At 37.8% G+C, this 7,529-nt stretch overlaps 1 long non-coding RNA gene across 4 annotated transcripts; it reads left to right on the top strand.

Moving 5' to 3' along the window:
• LOC110430559 lies at positions 88–3,288 on the top strand. 4 transcript variants are annotated; one of them, XR_002447907.1, is made up of 4 exons: positions 88–150; positions 459–555; positions 1,970–2,038; positions 2,500–3,288. It is a non-coding gene; the product is annotated as an uncharacterized LOC110430559 (long non-coding RNA). The 4 variants fall into 4 exon arrangements; XR_002447906.1 differs by having other exon boundaries at positions 1,970–3,288; XR_002447905.1 differs by having other exon boundaries at positions 459–2,038.

Below are 7,529 nucleotides of genomic sequence, written 5' to 3'. Positions count from 1 at the left end.
AAAATTCTTCCCTTTTGACACATCGTGCCAGGCACTAATGGACCTTTCACCAGTGACTGAATGTCCCCGTATCTATCTGCAAGTATAGACACCCTCTGCAGGTTGGTGTTGATCATTGATTTCCATCTCCAGTGGATCCAGCGGTCACTGGTAAGTCTGACCCAGTACATGATTTTGATTTGCTTCAACTCCAGCAAATTATGGACTTTCGGCATTTGGAAAAATAAGCAATTTAATTTTGTATTCAGTTTGGGTTAACTATGTGTACCTGAATAGATTATATACATGATTTCTAATTTGTTTAGGCACTTGATTTAGATGTTTTATGGCTTATATATACTCTTACTGAATAAAAAATCATTATTAGTACTATTGAAATTGTGTTGTCAATTACATGTGGCACAGTGGCAGTAGTTATCCACTGTCTATCAGCTACTGAGTAGTATCTTGCGGTTCAGATGATGAGCCCGTCATTGTGGAGGTTGGGTGCTTCTTCCTGCTGCGGAAATTCATTGGCGTCTCCAGGTTGGCTTTATTACAGGCTACAATTTATTGGTAAGCCCTTTGTTTCGTCGCTTGTTCTTTTCTGTTCAAGCTATCTTTTTCTTGATCAATGTTCAGGTTTAAACTCTGTTATTACAGACTCTAGTCCAACCAATATTAGACAGCAAACCTTAAAGGAACTTTGTTTGTAAAATGTTCACACAAAGTACAACATGGAAACATATATTTAGTAATATTGAGTGTCCTTCATGTGTTTTGTCAGAATGCTTTTATACAAACTGTTATGTAAACCTAGTTTCACCTTTTAACAAATATTAAATAATAGAGATATTGCTACTTTGCTATGAGTGCTGGTAATGTGATCTACTTCTCCTTAAAATCTGTTTTTGAGTTTTGAATGCGCGCTCAGCTATCTGAAGTCTTATATTTAGTTGAAGCCTGATTCGTGAAGATATATCATTTCATCTAGACTAATATACAGCACTGGCCATTGATTTTGGTAGAGAAGCTTTCTATTGGTATCTCAACGGGAATATTATTGTTGCAGTCTTGAAATCTCATTTATTTGAACCATTAGATTAATCGGGATGACTTTGCTTCATGTCATTCGGAGGTGAGGATATTATTATAGATCTTTTGGTATGTTCTTCGTGTAACTGTTGATCTATGTGACTTGGGGTTTGTATTGATCCTATATTTTGCATATAATTGGGCAAAACCTTGCCATGTTTATGAATGAATAAGAGTAAACCAACACATATCTTGAGGCCTCCATGATTTAAATTTTTGCAGAACATTACTTGGAAAAAGAATATTTACGGTGCCAACCCATGTGCCCGCACACTTATTTGTGTGCTTCATTTACTATCAAAACTCTTTTCTCTATATTACATGAAGCATAACATGTTTTTATTCACCCCAACTTCATTTTCCCCTACGTGTCTGCCGGTTTTTTTGTGGGGTGTTCCATCCTTTTTTCCATTGTGGGTAGCGGCAGTTCCTCCTATGCTCAGTGGTGTGACGGTGCCCTTTGCCCCCCTTCACAACAGGCGTCGAACCGGTGATGTCCAGCTCCACCTACCTCCTCTGCACAGATCCTCTGCCACGTCCTGCTTTCCAGTGTTTGTCGACTTGAGCCTTCATCACTACGCTAGCGACCGATCTAGCGTAGTAGGCCTAGAACGTGCTGATCCCCATCATCCAGTCCTCCAGGCCCTCCAGATTGTCTTCCCTTTTCTTTGCTTTGCTCGGCTTGTTTGGTCATGCTCTCAATGAAATGAAACGCTGCTCTCCCTCGTAGTTTTAGAAAAAAATTTATGGTTCCAATGATCACATTTACGTGCACAATACCAGGACCGACAGCTCCCTGGTCCAGTAATGTTTATGTTCCAGTTTGGGGAAATTTCTTCTTTTTTGTAGAATGAGTTCATGAGATTTTTTACACATTTCTTGTTGCAAGCCGCAGGATGTAGCAGAACTTGGCAACAGGAGAGGCTTATGTTTGAACTGGTACTTGCTGCAGGCAAAAAGAGAGGTTCTATTCATTTACTGCCTTCTTACATCTTTGCTATAATAATTTGTTTAGTTGTTTGTGCTCTCTATTTTGATTTGTACCTAGGTAATAATTTCCCTTTTGAATTGAACAACTAAAGTAGCATTAGTAATGAAACAAAGTCATATAGTACACTCAGAAAAAAAGACTGCACTGTATTGTACCTCTGAAAATAGCTCCCACTTTCCATAGCAGATCACTGGCACTTTCTCCTTATGAAAATTGAGCCATTTCATTTCTACCTAGGTAACAATTTCCCTTATTTAAGAAAGCACAAATCAGTACTTGAGTTCATAGGAAAACTTGTTTTGTCCACTACGGACTACTGCAGATTTGGATGTTAAGTTCTAGTGAGTAACTTTTGTCGCTTTTTTGGTTTGATTATCTTCATCTAGCATTCTAATTTCTCTTTCAATCCAGTTTTATGTTTTCCTTTTTTACAGGCAACAACCCTAATGTGGATGGATGCTTTCAATTGATTACCACAAACATAGGTCACCCCATGGCCTACCTCTAATAAACTATTGGAATTATGCTATCCTCCATTTATTATATTTTAAAAGATTGATTTGGAATTATTTATGGATTCTCTACAATAATCATGGTTTCAAAGGGGACTAGGCGTCCGGACAAGAGCTGCGTGTGCGCCTAGATGCCTAATAATACTTGGCCTTTTTTGTTTTGTTTCGGGTTTTTGCAAGTCACTAACGATGGTTCCAGACTTCCATTGGATCCATTTATTATATTAGTATATAAGTATTAGTTCAGTAACTATGTTTATTTTTCACCATTTTTGGAGCATCTATAATGTATTCTTGGCTTACTGAATTATTTTTGCATACTTATTTCCTATTTATGTCAGCTTGAAGGGCCTATAGTTGTATCATATCCGAATGATTAGTGGATGTTGTCCCCTTCGCGTACTATCTTATTAAGATCTATGCATGACATACTCTATTATTAATCATGAAAGTTTCTTTTTAATGTTTTCTTTTGTTTCACATTTTTTGACAGTTGAAGCAATTGGCCCTCATTAGAGAGGGGCATGAGAAGAGAGTTATGCATTAGTTTTGTTTTTCTTTCATTTAGATAAAAAAGTAATATAATTTGGTGTGAGTTGTTGCAACCTCAATATTTATGATCCCAATGAAAGGTTATTTAGTTGCCATAAATTGTAATGTGATTTTGTGGAACAAAACTATGTGTATTCAACCACAAAGTGTATTTCAATCTTTCATGATTCATTTACTCAAAATATGATTTTGGTGAAAAAAAAGGTTTACAGATTGAAATATGCTTTGTATGATTCATTTATTGTTAGAGACTTTTTTCGTTGTCTCACCTATCTCAATATAAAATCTGCCTTCCAAACATTTATAAGTAAAATAATACACGATTAAGCTATGTACCGACCATAACTCCACGAGATAGGTATAACAAAAAAAATCAACCCTAAGAAAAACACAAAAAAAAATGGCATCAGACTAATACAAAACCGACCACTACTCCACACGAGACAGAAAAAAGGAAAAAAAATCCACCCCAAGAAAACTAGAGGAAAAAATTGAGAAATGAATGAAAGAAAAATGAAAAATAATCAGCCGTAAGAAAATTAGAAAAACTCGGTCCCGCCGCGAGCGTAGGGAGTGAAAAACGGCGACCTGGTCTGAGCCTCGGGTACTGAATAATAGTACTGAATAATAATCAGTACCCTAGGTACCCATTAGCGCATATATATATATATATATATATATATATATATTTGCTTAGTTTGCTTAATAAATAAATAAAGTGTCTATGCTAAACTGAATTTTAATAATAAAACTCTAGCATGGATATGATGAATAGTTGCTCTGCCTAATTTTCAAATTTGAAGCTCTCTCTAAAGTTTAGACATAACTATTATAATTTAAAGCTTGCTCTAAACCTGAACTTGTGGTAAGAGAACTTGATCTAAAGTCTAAGTTGTTAACAGATATGATATAGGAAGATTGAGCTACTGTTTATCTGTTCCTAGACATGCTTCACAGATGCCTCCATAGCTCCAGATGCACCCGGCTAGCCAATTCGAAAGGCTGGAGCCCTCGCGCCAGGATTGCTTCTAACCTTAATTACATAGATGTCTCATTTTTAACAGATAGCAGTTAGTTGGTGCAGTTTCTTTCTTCAACAGATCACAATCACCCATGAGACTGGAGAATGAAAACCTACACTCAGCAATATGACAACTGTGCTACTATAATTCAGCCCACTAGGCAAGCTTTTTTTTAGCTGAAACTTTACATCAGGCTTGTCACATGCAATGCTCCTATGGAGCTCATTTGACTCAGTGCCCTCTACTTCAGGCACTGTCCTCTATAACCATGTGTCCAATTACTTGTAGCTTCTTGCTGCTAATTCTATGAAATGTTTGTTATAAAAAAAATAGTTTTCCCAACTCTACAAAACACAAGATTTGAGAGCACCGAAGCTCCATGAGTTTAACGCAAGCAAAGTGTTTCTTTAAAATCGTTTTTATTCCTAAAATACTCTCATTGTTATTTTCATTTTCCCCAAATGGCAGACTCCACTCTGTTTTGCTTTCCCCCCTCTGCCGGTTAGTCTAAATGGGACATTTTTTCTTCTTTATTTTCCTTCTGCTGCATCCGCGAATGGAGTTCTTAGGCCTTGTTTAGTTTCTAAAAAATTTTGCAAAAATTTTTCAGATTCCTCGTCACATCGAATCTTTAGACGTATACATGAAGTATTAAATATAGACGAAAATAAAAACTAATTGCACAGTTTGGTCGGAATTGACGAGACGAATCTTTTGAGCCTAGTTAGTCTATAATTGGACAATATTTGTCAAATACAAATGAAAGTACTACAGTGTCAAATTCCCAAAAAAATTTTGGAACTAAACAAGGCCTTATTTCTTTTTTTGTTTGTTTCCTTGTCTTATTAGAAGATAGTTCAATCGAGGAAGAAAATTGCGTGGACTCTGGGCTCATTGCATCCATTGTGAGCTCCCTCCTTGGATGAACGACGCGTGGACAAGACCCGTATCGGACGGCCACAGGAATCGAGTCTCCCTCAGTAACTCGTGCGTGCGCATTTAATCGGCTCCCTCGGCTCCATGGCCATCTGCACTCGAGTCAACAAATCGGGCAGATAGATTTCGAGCAATCGAGATGTCGCGGCGGCGGCTGAGGCACGGCGGCGGCAACAGCGGCAGGGGGCTCGCGGCCGCATCGAATAGCAGCAGTGCCTCCTCCAGCGTAGATGCTCGCCGTCAAGACCGCACGCTGGTCGGCGGTGGCGGCCACGATAGCTGTGGTTCTGTCTTCATGGAGCCGAGGGAGATCGACTTGGAGAGCAGGACAGTGCACCTCACCAAGATCATGAAATGGTGAGTAGGTGTCCCGTTATAATAGGGAGAGGTGTCCCGTTATAATCACCATGGAAGTGACTAATGTTTGGCATATCAACAACTAACTCCTTATTAATTTAAATAAAAAATAGAATTATGGATTTTTTTGGATCCTCAAATATTATCAATATTATTTTTATATTATCTATTATGGATGTCATGATCAATAAACTAGCAGGAACCCGTGTAGGTGCGTGGGCTAGGAAGCTCTAAATCATAGGAAGCATGGAAATATAGTAGTAACAAATAAGTAGTGTTGAATTATAGGAACTTTTATATACATTAAGGACCACATCTGATGAAAAACAAAAGGCTCATAGTGAGCCTTTTGTTTTTCATCAGATGTGGACCTTGGCTATACCACACGAAATGCATTGAAATTAAAAATGTGAAAACAAAAAATGCATGAAGAGGGCATTCAACATTTGTTAACAGTCAGAATGCATTAATCCAGTCTTAATGGGGTTTTATTAGAGTTTCATGGGCATTAAATATGTTGATATGCGTATTAATGAAGAGAGAGATAATAAGAATTTTATGGGAGTAGAGAGAGTTTCTGCACAGTTTTCAAAATATAGATGCGTTGGAAATTGAGTAATGAAACCCCCAATAAGGATGGCCTTAGGCCAGTCTTAATGGTGTTTCAACAGAGTTTTATGAAAATTAAATATGTTGATGTGACACTGTATTAATAAAGAGAGAGGTGATAAGAGTTTTATAGGAGTAGAGAAAGTTTTATGGAGATGAAACTTTTCTATACTGTTTTCAAAATATGGATGTTGTAGAAACCAGGTCATAAAACCCCTACTGAAGATGTCCTTACACATGTTAGTACTGGCACCTCTGAGGTTTTTACAATCCTATGTGCCATCTCTCTTCTTTAGCTACACCAATCATATACTATGGTTAAAAGACAATACTTTCTTCATACCCATAAAGAAAGTTGTTTAGGATAATAACACATTTTCTAAAGCACTCCTTGTTTTCATAAAAATATTTATCGAAAAGTGGTATATGTACATTTTTACAAAAGTATTTTTTAAGACAAATCTATTCATATAGTTTCATATTTTCAAACTTAACAACTTAAAAATTATTCATAATTTATATTTTTAATGTTTGACTCAAACCTTGTCCAAAACAACTTTCTTTATAGGGATGAAGGGAGTACAGCAAGCCATGGAGGCGTTCTTTCCTGCAATCCACGAGATGTTTTACGTAGAAGAATTGAAACAACGTGAAGGCAAATAAAAACATGTATATGCCTAAGGAGGATCTATTTTTTTTTAATTGCAAATGAGTAAAAATATGGGCAAATAAATTCAGGTTTCATACTATTGACAACCAAAATTGTCCATTTTGTGAAGTTGTCAAAATGTGGAATGAACTTCACCATTGCGTTCCTCTCGTTGAGATGACATCTAATTCGGAGTCCGGATGAAGAAGTTATGTCCTCAAAAAAATGCACCGTTGTTGGAAGTTCTCACCCGAGTCGGGAGTTCCAACATACGTTGGGAGTTATGACTCACGTTGGGAGTTTCAACAAACATTGGAAGTTCTGACCCGACTTCCGACTCGACTACCGGCAGACCTAATAACTGTTCAGATCTAGCCTTCGGGATTCCGATCCGAACCGTTTCAAACTCATGGAAAACTAGGAAAATAAGAGTTGGAGAGGTTTTCTACTAAGATAAGATCACCCCCTCTATATATATGAGAGGATCATGGCCGATTGAGTTCCCATCTATCCAATCGACATACAAACAAATCAATCTACTCTTTTACCCCTTTTCTCCTCTCCTCCAACCTCCGTGCTATTTATCCCTTGATCCGACGACCAAGGATGGCGCCCCTAGGCTCGCCGGTCAACCTAGGGCAACTTGCCGACGTCCTTGCCCTGACGGGGTCTCTCCCGGGCAAGAGCTTCCATGGTTTATTTGCTAGCTTGCCCGAAAACTAGTTGGTTCTTCGTCACGCAAGTACCTTGGTTATCCTTTGGTGGTTTGCTTGTAAACCTCTCTGTTTTTTACCACGAAAGTGTGAGATCCTCGTTGCGTTCTCCGG

The sequence above is a fragment of the Sorghum bicolor genome, chromosome 9 (genome assembly GCF_000003195.3).
Source record: "Sorghum bicolor cultivar BTx623 chromosome 9, Sorghum_bicolor_NCBIv3, whole genome shotgun sequence".
Lineage (NCBI taxonomy): Eukaryota > Viridiplantae > Streptophyta > Magnoliopsida > Poales > Poaceae > Sorghum > Sorghum bicolor.
This window is presented reverse-complemented; position numbering and strand designations above follow the sequence as displayed.